Genomic DNA, 23,046 nt, shown 5'->3' with positions numbered 1-23,046 from the left:
CCTCATCCTGCAAAAAGTGCAGTCACAGCCGGTGCCATCCCCCGATCAGCCATACCGATTTCATGGCAAGCCCATAGATGCTAGCGTAAGTGTGTGGCTCACCGACTTCTTGAGTTGCACCTCATGGCCTGATGCAGCTTCTGTGAAACTTGGCAACCCCTGTGAACTTAGTGGGATAAGCAAAACAGAAAGCAATGTCCTCGTAGTTATTACTGTCGTTTGCGGAGTGCCAGCACTGTTAATGTTTTCAAAGTGTCCAACAATTCGTTTTCCTTTGGCAGCTGGCTCCAGCTGATAGTTGAAGTACGTTTTTAATACGGGATTAGTTCTGTAGACGCTTCTGGGAGTTTTTTCTGGTTTTGCTCATTAACACATGCATGCGTTGCTCACATCCTCGCTGCCGGAACTCCACAGCTCGTTTTGCTGTCAGTTACCTGACAAAACAGCAGCGTGCAGCGATCTCGCTGCAGCCTGTCTGTCACCACTGCTTCTGTCAAAGTTGCTGACGGCAGCGAGCCCGCAGCTGTTACACTACGGAGCCTTCCCCGTGGACTTTGCTGGGGCACTGATGAGCCTGAAGTAAACGTTACGTGGAAGGTAGCAGGAGAAATATGAGGGTAGGGTGCTGGTTGCCATTACACCCCAAAATCAGAGCCGTCACTTGTATTTTCAGCATGCTTCGGTCCACTCTGACAGAACCTGCAGGCAAGGTTTGCCCAATTTCCCATCTGTGCTAGACCATCAGTGGGTCGGGTAAAGACATCTCAAATTTGGAAAAAGAGCACTAATTAAGTTAATGTCATAGTGTAAGACTAGCAATACTGATCTCCTAAAAATTGTTTTTAAACGTTGTATTCTGGTTTCTACCATAGGCAGCGTCAGAGCTGTAGCAACAGCGTCTAAATTGGTGTTTTAATTTTCTTCTTCAGTGCTGCTACTCTGTACAGTGATCTTTCCAGTAGGAAGACAACTTGCAGAATCCTGGCAAGTTTTAAAGCATAATGCACCTTTGCACTTAAAGGACTGGCATACACCTGGTGCTCACACCCCAACACGTAGCAGTTGAGGTGATGGGAAGCTCAGTATGGAACTGAGATGTTATTGTCAGTTCAACATTTTCCCACACCTGAGAGAGAGAGAGAGAGAGAGAGAGAGACGTTATTTTCTGAGCATTCTGGCAAATGCCAGCATATTGTTGTGTGTCAGCTGAAATGATGACTAACTCTAAAAATATTTGGGTGAAATCCTGGCCTTACTGAAAGCAAGAAAAACTCCGTGCACATCAATCTTGTCTCATAGTGTTAGCTACTGACTCATGCACTGCTGGGATTATGGTGAGACTGCTTAGTGGTAAACTTTCTTAGTAACTGTGGTAATTATTTATTTATTTTTTTAAAAGCATTGCTGCCTGATTTAACTTCCACGATATCCATTCTGGGAAATATGATGTTGGTTAAAAACTGGATATTTGTTATTAATGAAATGGTACTTAATTTTTCTGATTTTCTTTATCCTAAACTGTGATCTCTAAAAATAGAAATTTATAGAAATTCAAATATAAGTTGCCATGGTAACCTATTGGGGGATAGTACAAGATTATTCTAGCAAGACCATCCAATGGTGTTATATAAATAGAGAAACTAGTTTGTTGACAAAAAGGTTTGCTTCATTGGAGATAAAAAAAAGAATCAACTTTAATGTGTGCAGTTTGTTAATCAGTTAGTGACATCTACTAGCTATGTTTTTTGTGAATATAAAATGTATTACACATATATATATACAATTGCTGTGAAACCTGCAACTCTTTACTTTGTATCTCAAGTTCAGGAGTTATTTTTGAATATTATTTCTGTTTTCATTTTAGCGTTTTGGGTTTCATAGTCTGTGAATTGTAATTAAAGGGTATAGTGGCACTCCTTTTACTCCAGGCTTAATAGAGCTATCATTCACAAACTTCTGTTTGACAGAACGCTGTTATGTAGGTGCAGAGATGCTGGTGTAAGATGCTGTCACAGAAGAAAATGCACTGGGCAAAGAAATCTTCCCATGTGTTGGTTTAAGCAGATCTGAAGCAGATCCTTATCCGATTCTTACCTCAGTCGTGTGAACTGAGTGTGACTAGTTAACACCTGTAGACTGTTTTTGTATCCTTTAGCATCCCTTGCTTCGTACGTACAAAGTATTCATTATGCTTTAGTGCAAAGGAATGTCTAAATAGTTTGTAAGAAAGTACAAGAGGCATAATTAAGCACCGAGTTTGAAAGAGAGTCTGCAGATGCCCAGAGGGACCTAGAATGTCAGTGCCAGTCTCAGATATCATATTTCAAATTAATTAAGCTTTTAAGGCCTTTTACTGTTGAATAATAGTTGAAATATGGCACTGCTTAAAGAAATAATTATCATTTGTCATTGATTTTTCCTAAGGATTATGGATTATTCATGTACTTAGCGCAGGAACTCTCAGATGCCCCGGGGAATCTCAATGCTCACAGCTGTCTGTCCGTCCCTCTGAGAAGCCTGTCCGTCTGTGTGTGGAGTAGGGACGGGGAAGCCAGGGTGGGTAGGGTGGTGGTGGCCTCTGGCACACGGGCAGGTGCTTCCTGCTTGTTCTGTGTCATGTTTGGTGGCTGAAGGGACCTGACATAACCCCTGCGCTGCACCTTTCTTATCTGTCAAAAAGATCATCATTATTTGGTTTACAAGGGAAGGATAAAAGCTAATTAGCATTCATATTTGTAAAGTTTTCTTGAGTATTCACAGAAATGCAAATAAAACCACGGAGAGCCTTGCAGTTTGGGAGTTATGCTCACACCTTGCAGGTGTTCTTAAAAACACCGATCCTACAGCACTTCGTCATGGTGCGGGGAGCTGGACAGGAGCAGTAAACAGCATTGCTGGCTGGAAATGCAAAGTTCCTGTGTGCTGTTCTACGTGGTGGAGTCACATCAGCAGAGGCTCATTGTAATATCTCCGCCAGCCTCGAGCATTTGGTGATGAGGTTAGCTGTAGGAAGAGCCAGCTGAGATAAGTCAGGTGGGAGAGTGGGGAGAATATGATTTTATGGATCCCCTCAACAGCCTAAAGCCCCAGAAATCATATTGGAAAACATTCTTAGTAAAGGTAACATATATTTATTTGGTGGCTTGTGCAAGTTTTTTCCAGGAAACTAGATACCTGTCATGTACCAGGGTGGCCGAATTGTGTGGGTTATATTAGGACTTTGGCTATTCATAATGCAAAACAGCTTTTATTTCTGGCGGAAGCAATGCTGCTGGGACAGTCTGATGGAGACACTGTAAATGTAGTGGGGAGAATATGCTTAGCTCAGAATGTACATTTGTAGGTTAATAGTGAAGAGCGGAGTTCATTTGCTTTCTTAAAAATAGAAAAGCCATTTAATTTGTAAGTGCAAGCCTTTACTCTCTGTCTTTTATGCAAGAAGGAAAGCAAGTATGCTTTAGATCTTACTCTAGTAATTCTTTAATTATGAAGACTTTTTCTATCTGAAAATGATTATAGAATTGTACAGAGAAAATAGTAAAGAATGGCAGAGAAACTGAAAGAGGGATTTCCTCTTGCCATCTTGATAATCAAAGTGTTGAATTTATTTCTAAGGGGGAAAGGAGAGTCCATTATCTTAAATTGGCTAAAACCAGTGGTTCTGCTTAAAGCATTCAGCCTATGGGAACTGTGGTTGCTTTTAAAGCCACAGCAAGATTTGTACCTAGTGACAAACATCATGAGGCATCACTGCTATGGGTATTTGTATGCTCCATAGTGTGCACAGGATGACTAAATCACATTATAAGTCATTTTTATTAATTTATTTCTGGAATGCTGGCTGTTGAAAGACTTAATTGTAAATTGTTGCTTAATGAGTTACCTGTTCAACATGGGCAAGTCTGATCTACATTAAATTTAGTTGGTATCTGATGGCACTGATGTATCGGTGAGGTAAAATCAGAAAGATTTCTGCCTCCCTAACTTCTGCCTTTTTCCTCTACAGCTGTTCTGCCTGCTGCTGCTACTGTTTCCATGGAAACAAGCCAGCTCTTGGCTTCCTTTTTCCATTGAAAACAGCCTTCTCTCTGTCACTTATTAATCTCGGAGAAGCATTTTGTCATGGCTCTGACATGAACGCCACAGAGATGATCTGCCCTATCATTTCAGAAATAGATGCTGTCACAAATGTGCCCATGCACATAGCCAGATTCGTTTTCTGACTGAAATAATTTGGTTAATGGACTTATTCAGAATTTGCTTTGGTGTAACTGGAAGTGGAAATTAGCCTAACACACATAGCCCAAGATTATAACAGTGTGAGAATTATTCTTGGTTGAGAAATCTAGCAGACAGCATTTTTTTATGCAGTTCAGACATAACGCTCTGCTCTCTGTCATGTTTTGTTTACAGCAGCGAAATGCTAAAATGATTTACTTTGGGGGTGAGAATGTGTTTTCAAACCTACTAAGATGGTGGAGGAGGAGTAGCTCACCTTCTGGTGAATATAAGGTATCACACGGAATAATGCCATCATGCGATGCAGTCAGGGTAAGAAAAAAGTGGATTAAAAATGATATCTTCAGGGACCCTATATTCATAAAGTGTCTGGTACTTAGCCCATGATAGATGTATCAATGCTCTTTGAAGAAGCCAGCATTTTTTGCCTGATTTTGTGAATTTGTGTTAAATAATAGTGAAAGGAATTCAGAACTCGGACTAATCTCAAATCCTTGATTAGTTTCCCCCGTTGCAGAAACTTAAAGATGCTTTAAAGAAACTCTGTGTAGAACTTACTTTCCCTTTTTGTCTTCGGCAGTCATTGGCAGAAAGTGTCTGTCCTCTTCCTATGAAGTTACCTTGCAATCAGAGAAGAAGCATCAGAGAAGAGGAAAGGCATCTCTATACAATTTTTAAATATTTTTATATTCTAATTGCAAGTGGTGTTTCGGTGTTGTTCAACTCCACAGAGACTCCTGCTCTTGGCTGATCTTGGGGAAACGTGGTTTCCTTCAGCCAGAACAGGAAAGAAAGGGTTTATACTCTCCGTATTTAGCACCTGATGGGATGTTCCCTTTTAATTCTCTTTGCTGAATTCTTCTTCAGACATTTCCGCTGGCAGTGTAATTTACATAAGCTTACTGATCCCATGTAGGAGCTTGTGGAGATTTCTGCTGTTTACTTTTAACCATGAGTAAAGCATGTAGGCCAATAAAAATACAGATAGGGTAATATATGGAATATCAAGCTGTTGGTTATAATTCTGCTAAGGATATTTCTTATAGTAATACTTTCTTATGTGTGCAGTTGCTTCTAAAGAGCCTTCCTCCTGATGCAAGGGCTGAAGCATGAGGATATTTCTTGCACCAGATATACTTTGAAGCGGTGAACGCAATATACACTTATGGAAATGTGTACAGACATACTAATATAAACTTAGCATTGGCAATTATCAAATTTAGCATTACCAACATGCTAAAAGGGATTTAAGTTGTTAGTGCTGACCTGGTATATTTACGTACACGTGTATATGTTTCTATAACTGAATGGTAATCTCGTCAAAAAGAGATCCAGAAACAGTTGTAGAGAAAGAACATGAAATCACTATTTTTTTAGTTCTACAAATGTGTTTAATTAACATCATTGTTAGTACTTTATGATGACTAAAGCACTTTTGAAAGAAAAACTCCACTGCCATCTGTTAATCAGTAATGTTAAAAATAGAATGCCATCTAATCACATAAAACACATTTTCTTGTGATTTGTGATTTGCTTTACAGAATTTTTGAAGTAGTGACATGAAGCTTAAAAACTGAATTACCCAATTATATATTAGAACTGTGTTTTTTTTTTTTCCCTGTCTGAAGATTTTGAGATGTTTCTGTGGTTTTGGTCTTTATACCAGTAGGTTAATTATTGCAGGGGTGTAATATTGTGTGTCTTATTACAGACAGCCTTTTGTAGTTTCTTAGCATTTCTAGGTGAACCTTAGGTATCAGGTCTTTGATATGCTCCTGAGAAAACACTGTAAATAGAGGAGAACAGTCTTTTATCCTGGTGCTGAATAATATGGTAAAGTTTACTAATATGTGTTGAATAAATAACACGCTATCATTTAGTCTTATTTCTGAGATAAGTATAGTTTCTTAAATATTTACATTGTCATTAGTATATAGCATACAAATCTTTTTCTTTCAGTTTCTCTACACTCTGAACAAGGTGGAGTATCTTGAAGGTTGTGTTTTTGGTTTTGATAATTTGTAGAGTATACTGCTGTATAGCAATAATCTTCTTCTTAAATGTTTAATCCTTATCCTAAGAGAAATAATTCTTCTTTAGGAATGACTTCACCACACTAAAATGCTTTCTTTCATAAAAGCATAGGACTACTCTAATGCTAGGGGTCTAGCAGTATGTGGGATTTTGAAGTAACAAATCATACACTGAGACTCAGTTTTAATGGCTGAGAAAATTCTCTTTCAGGAAATTGCTTTAGAGAACATGAAGTTCAGTATAGTGACACAAATTGTGACACAGAATGGTGCTGTGAAATGCTACTTACATGTGGTTGCAAAAATAAGGAGCACGAGATGAGATCCTGATGGTTTTGCCTGGGGGGCACCATTGCTGCCTGTCCCGGTGCTGGTTTGGAGTGGTCAGCCTCCCAACAGACACCCTGCTGCTCAGTGGGTCTTAACCAGGGGGAAGAGTAATGTCTCTAATCATATTTCTGTTGGCTTGCTTAATTTCTCACAACATAAATGCTCACAAAATATATTACGCTTTTACATGCTGTCTATTTTGAGATCAAGGGTAATCAAGTATGTAGTAATTAGTATTTAATATAAAGACTGTGCAACCACAGAAAGATATATTTTTTAAAATAGTGGTAAAAATTCTTAAGGAATAATGTAAAGGTTGTTTTCAAAGTACACAAACACATAGTTATAAAATTTCTTTAGTTCTTAGGCAATACCATAGGAGACATCTTCGTTAGTCCTTATTCTTGAACATGTATTCAAAAATTCTAGGTAATTTTAAAGTGAGGTGTCTGTTTTTATGTTATTCATTGGCACCTAGTAATCTTTTACCCATGTGAATGGCAATTATTCATAATAATTGGATTCAGGATTATATTACTTTTTACAGAATTACATTGGTAAGGTGGAAAAAGCTATACTAGATTTTTTTTTCAACATCATCCCAAGCATTCTGCATCTTTTTTTTTTTTTAACAGGAACTTTGCAGCATTCTAAATTTAATCCAGTTATGGTTTGGAGAAGAACCTCAATTCTCTTTTTGGTTTCTAATCACACTGGGGAAAGGAATTTTCTTTCCATTGAGATTCTAGGTCTAGTATCTACCTTCACTTTTCCATTTGAATTTTAGGAAATGATTCATCTCCAAGCACATATGGGTTTCATCTTGAACATCCTTGCATTGGTCTGGGAAAATATTTAAACACATTAGATGCTCATTTGATTTCTTGTGTGCTTAAGTTTAATCTTGTGTCAAAATATTCTGTTGGACTGGGAACTGAGTTTGGGCCACTTGCGGTATGCCAAGCCTCTTTTCCCTTACACTGAAAAATGAAGTCCTTTTATGTAATAATTATTTTGTGATTCATATTTTCATAGTATAAAAAATAAAGTGTATATACAGTGACTGTTATAAATGACATCAAAAGGTTTTTTTTTTTTTTTTTGGTAGAAGTCAAGTGGGGTAGGATTTCAGCCCAAGTATTGAACATAAGCTCTAATGTATAACTCATTGCCTGCTTGTTATCTGGTAATACTTGATGTTAAATTTATTTTAAAACCTTAGATGTCTCCATCCCTTGGTCAGTAAATCTCATTACTGGATATATGCTAGGCTAGGATAAACTTTTGACAGTAGGCTTGAGTTCTTTTCCAGCTTGCCCAGGTGGTATTATACCTGTGTAGCTTGGAGAAAGAAATGGTCGTGTTTGTCAATTGTCTCCAAAAAAGGCGCATAAAGCTGATGTTTCAGTGACCCTTGAAAGGTCAACAAAATTGGTTTGATGCATTGCAGCTACAGGGTCTCCTTGGTTAGTCATTGCATGTTCTAAATTGGTGTCTCAATAGCAGGACAAATGAGCTGGGGAAATTAAAAAGAAGAGAATATTTGATAAAAAGAAGAAATTACATCTTGGTTGAAAATGAACCATTATAGACTGAAACAAGGAATGTAGTTTCATTATTTTACTTCATCACAATACAGCCAGCCAAACCTTAAAACGGGGAAAGGCATTTTGTATTACGTCTATTTTTTATGAATGGCGTTCATAGTTTTAAGGATGGAAGATGTCAGTTGCCTTTTAACTGCAGGTTTATCTACCAGATTGATGCCGTTTATTGCAGTTGCCTCTTCCTTAATCTTAAAATGAGAAGGGAGCTTTGATCTTTTCAGAATGACTTCTGTAATGACTAGGTTTATTCAATTTTGGAAACATCTGTTGTAGCAGGTACAGTTTTGATGCAGGTCTTCACCTTTATCCAGCTTCTGAGACAACTGCAAGTGTCTCCCCAAACCATCTTTGGAGGCCGTTAGTTCTTACTTATCTGCTTCCTCAATCTTGAGCCTCACCTCGCCGCGTTCAATACCTTGCACTACCACCGAGCCAATGACTGACTATTCTAATACTTTTTAATCCGTGCTTTTCCAGTGTTTTTGTAATACGATTAACCATTCTGTTTGAGCTTGAGTTGCAATGATAGTTATATATGCTTCTCTACTCTCAATGCTACCTTTAGTAGCTGTGCTAGCAGCATTTGTTTGAGAGAGTGATGGCATTCATCTTGTATTGAAATGAAAAGCCAGCAAGATTTCAGTGATTTTGTATTCTCAACGATTTAAAGACATTTAAATTCAGTATTTGGTAGCAGAAATGTACCCATTAGTCTTTAGAGAAGTGTAGATTTAGTTCATGTTGGGTTTGTATTTCATTACAGGAACCTATCTTGCACTGGAGTTATGACAGATTCATGAGATGAAGGCAATCCTCTTTGAAACAGTGTCTGGTTTTGTTAAAATATCAATACCTAACTTTCTAAAACAGAGTGAGGAAAATTATTGAACTCCTGTCTTCTAGTGCTACTGTTCGTGTACTCCTTGAAAATATAGATCAGGAGGTATGTATTAGTAATTATAATGAACAAACATTGCAAATCTTGTTTGTTTACTGGCAAAGCTTTTTAAAAATGATGAGGTAATTGTTATGGTTTGTAATTATATGGTGACCATAACCCTTTCTTCATAAACCTAAACCTTCTTTCTGGGTGGGAATGTATTGGCAATAGCGGGGCCTAAGGGAAAATGCTATATGCTGTAAAAATTTGTGCTATAAATTTTTTCTTGCGATTCCGCTGCTCAGACAAGCACTGTGCCAGTGTGACAACTACATGCCCTGCAAGACCAGGTGTGAAGAGTAAGTCTGACACAGAACAATGTTTATGGTCCTCGTGCTTTCAAATTTCAGGTGGAGTTTTTATCCATATATACATAAATAGGGATGCAAATCATAGAATTACAGAAAGATTTGGGTTGGAAGGGACCTTAGAGATCATCTAACTCCAACACCCCTGCAATGGGCAAGGACACCTCCCACCAGGCCAGGTTGTCCAAAGCCCCATCCAGCCTGGCCTTGAACACCTCCAGGGATGGGGCATCTACAGCTTCTCTGGGCAGCCTGTGCCAGGGCCTCACCGCCCTCTGAGTGAAGAATTTCCTCCTAACATCTAATCTAAATCTACACTCCTTGATTTTAAACCCATTACTCCTTGTCTTATTATTACAACCCCTGACAAAGAGTCCCTCCTCAGCTTTCCTGTAGGACCCCACTGGGTACTGGAAAGCTGCTACAAGGTCTCCCCGGAGCCTCCTCTTCTCCAGGCTGAACAACCTTAACTCCTTCAACCAGTCTTTGTAGGAGAGGTGCTCCAGCCCTTTGATAATGTTTGTAGCTCTCCTCTGGACTTGCTCCAACAGGTCCACGCCCTTCTTAAATAGGGTGCCCCAGAGCTGAAATCAGGGCTCCAGGTGGGGTCTGACAAGAGGAGAGCAGAGGGGGACAATCCCTTCCCTCGCCCTGCTGGCCACGCTGCTTTTGGTGCAGCCCAGGACACGGGTGGCTTTCTGGGCTGCAAGCTCATCTTGCCAGCTCATGTTGAGCTTCTCATCAACCAGCACCCCCAGGTCCTTCTCCTCAGGGCTGCTCTCAATCCATTCTCCATCCAACCTGTATTTGTGCTTGGGATTGCCCCAGCCCAGGTGCAGGACCTTGCACTTGGCCTTGTTGAACCTCATGAGGTTTGCACAGCCCCACCTCTCAGGCCTGCCCAGGTCCCTTCTGGATGCTATCCCTTCCTCCGTGTCGACTGCACCACACAGCTTGGTGGCATCGGCAATTTTGGTATATATTTACACACACATGTGCATTTCTAAACATGTATATAACAGTGTTCCTAACTTGATTATGATAGACAAGAAGATTTTCTCTGTGCATATATATATTTTTCCCCATCTGTTTGTCCTTGAGGACTTTAATGAAGAAGGACGTATCCCAGGTCTCATGACTTAATTCTTTTAATTGCATAATGCAGATTCCACCTGTTAGTTCAAATACTAATTGCAGCATGCCTGAACACCTTGCAGAAGACATCTTTTCTTAAGAAAGCATTTACATTTCCACTTGTTGCAGCATCAGGAAGTGTAACTCTGCCGCAGTACCTGGAGTGGGCTTGGCTAATGTAGGAAAATCCTTCTGAATTTGGGAGCTCTGCCTTTTGTTCAATAAATCATAAATCAAGTTCGAAATTGTTTTAGTGTTTCATACAGTCACTCCTGCATTATTGAATGTGTGACATTAAAAAAATCTTAATTATTCTGAGGCAAACCAATATTCTGTGGTGTTCATTGTTATGTAAAACTTCTACAAACTATAAACAAGAAGACTATTCTTTCCACAGATTTGTTTCCAACATCCTTCAACAGTTAAGAGAATTATATTACTTTTATAGAGTTAAACTGAATGGCTCAAAAGCCTATAACAAGTTCTGGTGAATTATACAGTCTTGCATTAGAACCCTACTGATTTTTATATTGTAAAATTCTGTTTATTCTTTATTATTATAAGACATTTTAGGAGAATAATGTCTCCCAGGGATGTAGCTTTCCCTTTTGCAGCTGTTGGTAAAAGGGAAATGCTAAATAACATCAGATTTGGCAATCATCTTCATGGGATGAGATTGATAAACACATAACATGATATTTCATCTTTGAAATAATCCAACTTGTTTTATTATTCATTTATCTTTACCTTTTTTTTTTTTTTTTAGTTTAGTTATTTTTTGTAGAAAGAAGTTCAGCTCAAATCAGATTCACGCATCTCTGCTTCTTGTAAGGCAGAATGGGAATGCCAAATAAAGAGAAGCACAAAAATGCAAACCTAATATTCATGTGGAAGATGCAAAAAAAATCTTAGTAGAATGCATACTGTGAGTGTTATAAGGATTGTGTTATGACAAATTTGTTTGGTCAGACTCGGTGGGAGAAGGGGAGTAAAGAGGGCTTGGGGACTAATGCACTGGCAGGGAATTCTGGAGATCCAGTTTATGTCTGCTAGGCTGTAACATCTTCCATGGTTCACCACACCACCGTGATTCACCCAGTCTGCAAACTGGGAAGATACAGATGTCCTCCTGCCATAGAAGATCACAAGATAACTTTAAAAAAAATGCAGTACTAAAATAATACAGTAAAATAAAGTATTTCAGTTGGTGACTGTCAAATGTAGTTCAAAGGAGAGCTTAGGAACTTTTTAAAGAAAGTTGGGGATAGTTTGCTGTTTTCTGTCCCCAAAGGTTTAAGCATATATAATCATCTCATGATCTTCTTCTATTTTTATTTTTGTTTTTGTGACCTCTGTCCCATTCATTTTACAACATGGGTATATTCTGGGAATAAACTGGGACTGTGTCATTGGAATATATAGTAATTAGTAGGAGAGGAAATCCCCTAAATATACTGATAATTTGGTTTGCACAACAGAGACAGAAGAGCATATTCAAATAAGAAGGCACATATCCCACACCTGAACAATCCAGAAAGAAGAAAATTTGGAATTCAGTAAGCAAACTTCATCCATTTTTTGAGCTGACTGAGGCAGGGTCTACATGGGAGGAAACTCTTCAGTCACGTTAATGAAGATTTCTTTGTAGCACACGAATGCAAGGAGATCAAATTAAGGTGGGGCTTGGCTCAGATACACAGATTGTCAAAGTTTTTTTCCTGGAACTGTTAGAACTTATGAAATAAAAGGTTCCTGGAATTTAATACACCTGAAAACAATGTAATTTTTCAATCTTTCTCACCAATTTCTGAATGTTTACAAAGACATTTGGCATTCAGCCTGTGCAGTTAAATTCAGGCACAACAGAGTAGGGAGTCTTAAAATGAGAAATATTGGCCAATCTATACAGTTGGCTCTGCTACCAATTCGATCTGCAGTATATTAGAACAACTGTTCAATATTTTCAATGATCTCGTGTTGATTCTTGGTTGTGTTCTGCTTTTGAAGCGTAGCTACCAGATATGGGGAGGAATGGTTGAGATTGCAGGCTGTGCTCCTAGGGAATATGTTTTATTAGACTCTTCCTAATTAAAAAAAAAAAAAGAAAAAAAAAAAGCAAGATCCCATAAGAGTGCCCAGTGTGAGCAATACTGATGGCACCATTTAATTTTGTACTTCAGGAGTGTTTGCATTGTTTAGTGAAAGCTAGTTCCTATCTTTAATGCTTTTAATATGTTAATTAGTTGTGTTCAACTGTTCGGATGTTCAGAATTGGCTAAGCACACTGCGCTGTTGTGACTGAGTTACTGTAAATATTGGTAAATGGTTTTCCCAAAGGAGTAGGTCATACCTGCTCCTTAATTCATAAGTAACACCCATCTTTCTGTCCTGCTTCATGTACAAGACTGATTTATACAAGAACTCTAGCTGTGAGTTCTTCTTATGAGGGAATTCTTCCTGTATAGGTAAATGTATTTTCATGAAGAAGATGTCATTTAATAGTTTATTGAGAATCGAAGTCAAGCATTTTGTTAGCTTGATAGCAAGGTGGAAGCCAAGGTGTAAGCCAAGGACAGCAAAAAAGTTGCCACAGAAATGGTTGAAGTGTTTTGAAGATCTATCTTTGCCTGTGGTCACTGATGTTGTTGGTTTGATTTCTCCCTTATCCCCAGAAAAACCCTCTTCCATGTCAACAGAGGTGTTTATATTACTTTTACATATTATGAAAGCCATACCAAATTACTACAGGAAATTCATTAATAGATTAGCTGCTGTGTTTCTGTGCTGGAAATGACATCTAACTTTATTTGGCCAAGATCTGGGGGTATGTTTGAAGCACATGGCATCGCTGGCTGAATTCAGTCCAGCAGACGGCAGCGTGCAAGTATTAAGTGTGCTCTCATTGCGGAAAGGCAAGCAATTTCTTCACCCTGTTAATAGCTGTGGGACAAGATGCAGGATAAATGAGTGGGCACTGTTCCTTTTTCCACCTGAAAAGGTCACTGCCTATAGTCTTGACATGAGAAAGTGGCATTTTTGGACTTTCTTCTGAGGCCTTTGAAGTTTGAAAAATTCCCCTCTGGAGTGTTGTTAATAGCTGCATAAAACAGGTCTGGATTTCAGCACGGTTCCTTATGCAGAATAATATCTGATCTTGAAACAATATCCAAGATTTTATATAGAATTGAATGCACATTTCAAAGCAATAAATCAACTGTAAAGTATTTAGCAACAGAAAATATATAGAGTTACAGCTTTATGAGTCTACCACATATGCTTTCTCTTCTGTGCATGCGTTGTGCTGATTTTGTGCAAGGTTCTGAATTTGCCTAAGTGAATCAGGAGTACAGCACAGATTTGGTTTCATATTCACAGTATAACTTTGAAAAACAAATCTTTCATTACAGGAGTTTAACATGAAAAAATAGTTCTATGTGTTCCTAGTGGCAATGGCAAATTGTTGGCATGGGTCACTAGTTTGGCTCTAAAAAAGCTATGAGCTTGTAGCCACGCTAACAAGCTGCAGTGCTTTTCAAAGCAAATTTGGCACTAGAGGTTAAGGAGGTCTTCCCTCACTGCCACGATATTTATTAGAGTAAAAACCCGTTTTTTTTTGTTGTTGTTGTTTTTTGTTTTGTTTTGTTTTGTTTTAAGATTGGAGTGCACTGGACTGTTCTTTCAATTCCAGGATATTTGTATTTAAAAGAATGACACTGGGCTTCTCACATTAGCCTGGCAATCTCTAAATCAGGAAAGGATCTCCTAGAATATGCAGGGAATCTTGGATAAACTGCGCATTGGCAAACTGATAAGCTAAGTATGCTAGAGGATTTGAGTGCTCCTATAAATACCTATAAATAGGAAACCAATCAAAAAAAAAAAAAAAAAAAGCACATTAAGATTTTGAGGAGACAGAATCTTAAAGGAAAAATCTAATCAGGAGGTGCTGAAGAAAAATGATATGTTTGAAATGGCAATTAACAAAAAAGGCTAGGAGAGAGAGAAAAAAAAAAGACCTGATGGGGGTGGGGAGATTTTTTTTTTTTTTTTTTTTGAGGACCACAAAGTGAGCTAGGCTCAGAAATTTAGGGACTGGCATTGCCTTGAAATGGAGGTTGTGTTGGTTATAGTTGCTTCCAGATTTGTTTTATTCTGCAGCCTAGGGAAGGAAAAATACATGTTAACAGTTTTATAGGGTGAAAATATTTGCATTTATTACAGTCCTTGGGAATTCTTCAGCTGATTAGAATTAAGTATTGGTGGAGGGAAAGGGAAAAAAGAAGGCCAGGGAGAAGCCTCTGTGCCTATCCATGCTAAGCTGTGCATCACATCTTAGGTGTAGTAATACACTTGGTTCTTGAACTTCTGAAAACAATATTTAAAACTTTCAGTTTACTACGAATCTGTCTGAGCTGTATCTGAATGGCAAAAATTCAGTGTACCTCTGTAAGATTTGGAAAATGGTTCTGCCTGTGCACTTATTCTTTATTTTTCTAGTGAGAATCAGTAGTTCACAGTCTTGACACTGCTCATGCATAAACTCTATCAAAACTGGTGCTTATTCTGTAGTATTCGTAGCGGTTTAGATAAGAGATAATAAATAACTGGAAATATGTAACATATGGCATTGAGATGTAACTGTGTTAAACAAAACACTTTCAGTTGTTAAACATATTTATGTACTAATATTATAAATATTACTATGTGTACTAATATTGTAAATATTATTATATGGTGATTTTTCAAGAAAACAGCACTTTTTAAGTTCATAGAAAAAAAAGAAAAATAGGTCATGATAAAGAGACAGAAGAGGCTAATAAGATAAATTTTTAATATTTGAAATTCACTAAGTAGAAGAAAGATTTTTTTTCCTTCATAGAAACTAATGGGCTAGAAATAATAGACTTGAATAAAATTATCCTAAGTCAGGCTATACTACATCATTCTGAATTGGCCTATTCAAGTCAAGGCTTTTTCTACATCTCAAAACCTTTTTTTTCGGGCTGTTGAAAGAACACTAGTACTGCAATTGTAAGAAAGAATACTAGCAAGTCTTCGTGTAACCTCAAATTCCAGGTGATTCTTCTACTTTTTTAAACAAAGAGCATTTCTGAAGTTATTGAAGACTAAGAAAGATGTGTGATCTGTACTCTTCTGTAAATGTTGCATTTATATGGTACGAGCTAGCGGCGGCTTTTATTCTTTTGGGAGAGAATCACCAAAGATAGTGTCAAGAATGGCTACTGTCTTGCTCTGAAGAGAAAATGTGAAACCAACTTTAAATGATGGGACAGAACTGTAAATGAGGATGGCAATTTTTTTTTCCTGCATTTTCCAGCACAGGGATCTCCCCCTCTTATTAATAAGGAAAATTATGAGTGAATTAGAAGGTTAATAAGCATGTTTCCTAAACCCCTAATTATTCTTTGATCTTGTCTCATGCTTTTCATTGATCAAAGGTGAAGTTTAGAAGAAACTGTTCAGCAAACATCTCTTTTTATTATTTATTTATTTATTTAATATTTTTATTTTTCTCTATGGAATGAAAAAGTACTAAATTTTCTCTCAGTCACTGTCTTGAATACAGAAATGTGATGGCCCTTGGAGTTCCAGGGTTAAACTAATACAAAATCTTTGTGTGTGTGTGTGTGTGTGTGTGTGTGTGTGTGTGTATGTGTTTAGTGCCTTAAAACCTATCTGAAGTTTGTTGGAGAGTATTTTTCCTTAGATTTTTTTTTTCATGGTAAATTTATATTATGGCAATATATTTTTTGTAGGTGGTGGTGATAGGTGGTGTTTTTGATTTGTAATGTACTTTTATGCTCACAGCAATGAAGAATGGATGATTTGCTTCGTCATTGATCAAAGGTTGGATCTAAGATTGATGGTTGGACCAGATGATCTTGGAGGTCTTTTCCAACCCTAATGATTCAATGATTCTAAGGTGCCTCTCTGTATCTGATACTGGTTAGACAAGTCATGCATGTGTGTAATCCAGAACTGGAAATCTTTTGCTTGGCTGTAGAGTCTTACCTTATTTTCAAGGGGAGTTTCATCATATGCTGTTTCTGCTATGGGTTAATACCATAAAAAAATAGAATCATTGTTCTTGACTGTGTCATCAATTTTCTGTCTTTAAAGATAACACTGTTAATGCTATTAGCTAATGTTGGATTGATATGAGGAGAGACAACAATGAGCAGAAGACTGAATGACTTGCAATAACATAAAATGCTATGCTGTTTGACCTGTAGGATACATTTTTATTACTGGGTCTAGGAGACTTATTATGCACCTATTCAATTAAGATGAAGGCTCAGAAAAGGAGAGAAAGAGCAGTAAAAATTGAAAATGAAGCCTGAATATTTGCAGTACTGCTTTTCATGAATTATAAATGATGTAAATTAAAGTGTCAGACAGTATTGAAAAACTGCTTTGTCTGTGACTGTAATCAGACCATTTTATGAAAATTGGAATTATTTTGGAACAAACATGAAGAAATGGACCAAACCAACATATGAAAATCAGTATGCGTGAATGATGATTTTGTAACACCTTTTTTATCAGAGGTTTGATTTGGAATGCTTTATTGATAATGGTTTGGAAAGAATAACTCTTCCTAGATATGCACAACCAGAGATAATTCTAGTTCTGCATTAAACTTAGGTTTTTCTTCACCTTCTTTTATTCAAGTATGCAAATGTTACATCATCCTCATTTCATAAATTAGTTAATGTTTGGAACAAATTAATTTTCTTTTGGCCATGTCCTATTTTTTTCTAATTCACTTATTAGATATCTGATCTTGCTAACAAAATATGTGGGGTGAGTCCAAATGTTTATCTTCCCCTTTTAAAGGAGAATAAAATAAAATAAAATATATAAAAAACCAAACTCTGTAGGCTCACAGTTCAGTGCTGTGAAATATAATGAATAATGTTCTCTTTTCAAAAATAGTTAGACTTGCAAACTTAAAACAACAAGGAAAACTACCTCTTTTTTTTTTTTTTTAATCTTATCTGCAGACCCATTTTATTTCTATTACAGAATCCTGTACATAATTTCTGTCTGTAAAGTTCTCAAGTGTTGTGGTATGTATTTTTTCAGCTGGGTGTTTAGAAGGTGCAATTCAGAACACCTAAAATTAGGTGTCTAAGTTCTCTGTCTTCTTTATAGTTAGAGTTACAGGCTTAGATGATCAAAAATAGCCAAGAGAGATGCATACATTCAGAGAGCATAAAAACCCTTTTGAGTGTTTTCAATACAATTCTGCTATATATATAACCAAACCAGGCATTTATGCTCAGTGTATTTTATTGGGATATGCTCGTTTGCACACAAGTTGTACTGTTGAGAAATAGGCATGTGAAAAGTGGAAAAATAGCAAAATTGTTGTCTTTGTACTCTAAATATAGAATTGGCACTGGCATAACTAAATTGTTTGCTAAAGCTGATTTACCTAAATCAATATAGTAAGCTTGTATGGCCATGGTTCAATCAGGTTAAGAGTGTCTTGTACTCATTTAGCTTAGTTTGGGTCCAAACCAATTTTCCCACACTTTCTGTAATGCACCAGAGGGTTGCTCTGATGTAAATAAGACAACTTCCAAAGCAGTTTAACTAAATTAGTACAATTTCTATGTATACTACTTCATTTATTAGGATATTTATACCCTCATCAGATATTTTAGGAAATCACTAGATTTCAATATGTTGTACCTATCTTGAAATTAAAGTATTTGAGTAAAATCAGATTGAACTGACTCAGCTATTCAAAGACTTACTTCAGAGCCACTCACTGCCTGCCCTTGTGTAATACTTTTCTGTTCCTGTTCTTTGCCTTGGTCTCTCTCAGCTCTAAATTCCATGTAAGCACAGGCTTATTTCTATATGTGCATACATATTTGACTTGTGCACATTTTGGATTGTGCATCAGGAGCCCTGGTATCATCTAGGAGCTTCCCTGGTGAATGGAGAGAGTGTGATGGGTTCTCAATGCAATTTGCTGTGAAGTTTGTGGTGTCAGAGACAAGTGTAGTTTTAGAGAGCTTGGATTTTTATATATATATATATATATATATACACTTCCTAAACATATATATATATATGTTTATACATGTATATACATATATGTATACATGTATACATGTATATACATATATATATATGTTTAGGAAGTCAGTAAAATCATCTTGATTCCATTCTAGCATGTCTTATTAGTGTTAATGGGAAGGGACAGTGACAGCTGCTAACATAGCTTATTGCAATTTATGACATCACACAACCACCAAGAGGTGTGGTCTTTACATTTGTGCTGAATTTTCTCCTTGTTTGTAATGCCCCCCAAGTGTACAACAGAGCTGTTGCCTGCTCTTTCGACATGCTGTGACTTCATGAGCGCTGCTGGGGCATGAGGCCCACCTCTAAAGCTGTTATTTCTATGGTAGTGATTTCTATTGTGTTTCTCCCCTTCCCTCCTGAAAAAAGAATAATAAAAGAAAAATCTGCCCTTCCAAGCAAGGTAGTAGATGCTCAGATGGCTGCACCACACAGGAGGACTGACGTGCGTTTGGGCTGTGTTCAGAATCAGCAGAGAAATTCTCGTGGTAAGTTGTGCCTTGTGTTTTTGTGGTGGGTCACGTGCAGGAGGATCGATCAAAGGATGAGAACTGTTTGTCCTCTGCCATGCGAGGCAATGAGAACAATAGTGAAGTGGAGAGCTGCCTGGATGGACCCTTGGAGGTCCATGCAGGTGCAGCCTTGTTTTTCTTCCAGGCCTTTTTGGGGGATAGGATAAGAGATGCATCAGAGCATCATTAACTTTCAAAGCTGTTTTTCTACAGAAAACAATGGACAGCAATCAAAATCAAAACAGAAGCCAACCCTAACCCAGGCACGCTTTCATTCTAAAAGGTATGTAAATAGTAAATACTCTATGTTCAAAGGGAAAGCAAAGCAAGGGCTCAGCAGGAAACCTCATGCTAGACTGCAGTAGGCACACACCTGCTCAGCAGTGGTGTTCAAGTGGAAGGCACTGTGTGCCTGTGCAGCAGCGTGGTAGCACTGTTTGGTTTCTTTTTACCTTATGAAGCAGTGCAAACTCCTATTTTGCTATTTTAATTTTTGATAGAAGAAGATATTTGTATTGAATTCTTGTAACTTCGAAAGTTGTTGGGAAGGGTATTATTTTTCATAGTGTGTGTTTTAGAGAAACAGATTCAGAGGTTATACCTTGTTTAATGTGGCAATGCTGTAAAGACCTTCCTGTTTTCATCACTGCATACTAAGCTACCTTCTCAACACTGCTGTAGGCATCACTGGGATTTGCATCTATCCAAGCTGAATTTTGGTTGTGGATGACATACGTGCACTAGTTTGAATGGAGAGTTTACTGCAGTGTGGTGTTCAGTGATGGCAAAGAGGCCAGAAAACAAATACAGACTTTCTGTTAAAGACCATGAACTCTCCTCCAAATATTACCAGAAATAAAGCATTAGGAAAACCTGTTCTGAAGGGTAGCTGACCATTGCTATTTTGTTTTTTCCAGATTTTCTTTGGAGCTGGAATCCGACTCCATTTGCTTGTCTGAAATTAATGGCTTTACTCATTTCAGAGGAAACTGTCTAGTCGTGATCAGAGGGGGATTGATTGTTTGACTGAGTGTCACTGGAAATGTCATAAACATGAAAACGACTTGCTTTAAATTTCAAGCAACAGGTCTTGCCAGTGGGAATCCAACCCAGTCATGCAGTAGGTGGCTGCTGGATATCACTCCAACGTGTTGTGTTTCGTACTTGTAGTTTCCAGCAAATGGGAAAGGTTGTGAGAAACAAGTTTCTCTGCTGTAGTGGCTGGTGGATACTCTTATAGAGTGTGTTGCCTTGTGCTGATAGATTTCTTTAATTAAGTCTGTTCCAGAATGTAGTAGGATTTATAACATTTTCAAATATTCATAACCACTGTAGGATCTGACTTAGCAGAGAAATTAATGTTTCATGGTTTTGACCTCAGAGGATGTACAGACTTCACAGGTTGGCTATTGCAGAGCTTAAGTTTGATTCCGGATCCAAAATAAAATTTTGGCTAGTCTGCAGCCAAGCACGGAAAACAATTTGAGCTCCATTAACTTGGAAAACCCATGGCTTAAAGAACAAAACTAAAACTAAATCTTCAAAGACACATATTACAGATGCTGTTTTCATTAATTAGAATTGTGAGATGTTTGGCAACATTATGAATACAACATTTCTGAGCTTACTTGATTTCTTTGTTGTGGTTTTTAGGGTTTTGTGGATTTTCTGTGAAACATGGTTTTATTCTTGGGCACAAAAGCTGTATGTCCAACTGCAGTTGAACAGCTGTGTAAATATTCCTCAAGTCAAATCCTCAAGTGTTGCTAAACTGCTCTGAACTGATGACTGATAACTACATGTCTGGGAAAGCAGTAAAAACAGCAGGAAAGGTAGGGCTAGGATTTACCAAGATTGAATCTACTGGCTTCAAAGGTGTATATTTTTTTGTCATAACCCCTTTTCCTGTAAGTGGAAGTTTCTGTTTTCGTTTATTAAAATGCTTATGGAACAACGATAGAAAGATGTGTACTAATGGGAGACAGCCCAGACCACCAAAGTAATCAAAGATTTAGAAATCATGGCGCACAGGAAAGGATAAGGGACCTAATGTTTGTGCTACAGATTAGGATGCTGTAGAAAGACACAGGGGAGTTCCAATAGGCTGCTGCAAAGAAAAAAAGTGAGCTTTTCCGGTGTCTGTACCAAAGAGACCAAAATGTAATAGGATTAAATTGGAGATGGAGAGAGTTAATATAGATTTACACTTCAGTTCAGTGCTTTGGTATGACTAGAACAGATTCTGATGAGACTGAGTTGAAACCATAAACAAGAAACATCGAGCCTTAATTTGCTCGTCTCCTTACATTTTTCCAAATTCTGTCAGATTGCAAACAGTCTTTAGGATTTAAGTTCAAATTGTACTTGTGTAGCTGAAGAGTTATAAATTAACAAACAATTGCCTTGGATGAAATCATCCATACTTCATTCTCATTCATGCTTATTTTATGTTTTGTTCTTAATTGCAGTTCTACTTTTAAACTTTTTATAAGTGGAGAAATGATTAATATTTAGGAGATAATATAGTCACAGAAATTTAGAAAATGTGTGTTTACCCATAGATTGTGATCATACCCTTGTAGAACAAGAGATTGGCCTCAGATTATAGTTTAAAATTTGTTGTACTCCTTATATTTATTTATTTATTTATTTTCAGACATTTTTACTTTCTTACTCCACATTGTCATTGTGTGTAGCTGTTAAAAGCACCAAGTAACAAAACGAGTCCCCTATGACAGAAGCGTTGGGAGCTAAGAGAAGTGTGCAGTGAGGCAATGTAGACTGAAGTTATTTTGCATTTGTATTACAATTGCTTTGTAGCAATAGTGGGATGGGCACAATTCAGATGATAAAGAGAGCAGTGGTCCACCAAGAAGAGCTGACTGGGTAGCTGGAACATTTTTAGTGTGCAGCCTTGATTTACAGTCATGAATTTCTGCTCCGCAGTCTCTAGTCGGAGTCATGAAGCAAGCTTTACTTTTCTTACAAGTAGACTCTGAAAGGTGATCAAGGGGGTGTCAGATCCTACTGTCCAAATTCAGGGTCGTCACTTACAATTTCTGTGACACAAATCAAGATTTACAAGCCTCTCCTACATAACAGAAGATGCCAGCCAATTTCTACCTCAATATCTACACTCCAAATAAATTTACACTTGCTTATAAATAATCCAGTGATAACCCAATGACGTATTTAAAGAAGTGCAGGGAAAATTTATAGTGTGTGCTTGAGCCAGAAATACTTCATTGTTATTAAGGGGCCTATCTTTTTCTCACAGGAAATGGTAGCAAAATTTTTGCCTGAAACAAGATCTGAAAGCAGGTTTAGAAAGACTTGAAAATAATAACAAAAAACATCTGGAATACCATCCAAAACATTGAATTCGACCAGATTTTATCTTCCATATATTTTTATTCATTCAACAGTCTCTTCTTCCAGCTTTGTCAAGCCTTTGATGTTTTGCCTCTTCTTGTTTGTGCTTATGCAGATAAGTGCCTGTTTAATGTGCTTACATGCGTTCCTGAATCAGAGCTGTAATTTTATTTCCTGTAGTGTGTTTCATACGTGGAAGTGCATTCAAATCTATGAAAAGTAGCTGAAATGCTTGACAGTATTTATTTCTGACCAAGTCCTTGGTCAGTAACGAATTTGTCCAAACTGAAGCTTAAAGGAGACAAACTATTTTTATTTATTTATTTATTTATTTTGATAAAGTAGGTATGGAGAAAGAGTAATAGTAGGAAGGGGCAGTATTTTTAAAATGATGAAATATTTGTATCAGTTTTTAATTCTGGAACATCATTTTCAGTAGCAATCTCATTATAA

The 23,046-nt window shown here is 37.4% G+C and overlaps 1 protein-coding gene and 1 long non-coding RNA gene across 14 annotated transcripts in view; both read left to right on the top strand.

The window, feature by feature from the left end:
* The window catches only part of KCNC2 (potassium voltage-gated channel subfamily C member 2), a 102,894-nt gene that overhangs the window by 2,324 nt on the left and 77,524 nt on the right, over nucleotides 1-23,046 (top strand). The gene's annotated exons all lie outside the window — the stretch shown is intronic.
* Nucleotides 19,078-20,688, top strand: LOC121068398. Its single transcript, XR_005818852.1, has 3 exons — nucleotides 19,078-19,197; nucleotides 19,435-19,504; nucleotides 20,139-20,688. It is a non-coding gene; the product is annotated as an uncharacterized LOC121068398 (long non-coding RNA).

The sequence above is a fragment of the Cygnus olor genome, chromosome 1, assembly GCF_009769625.2.
Source record: "Cygnus olor isolate bCygOlo1 chromosome 1, bCygOlo1.pri.v2, whole genome shotgun sequence".
NCBI classification, from domain to species: Eukaryota; Metazoa; Chordata; class Aves; order Anseriformes; family Anatidae; genus Cygnus; species Cygnus olor.
Note: the sequence above shows the minus strand (reverse complement) of the source record. Positions and strands in the feature narration are given on the sequence as shown.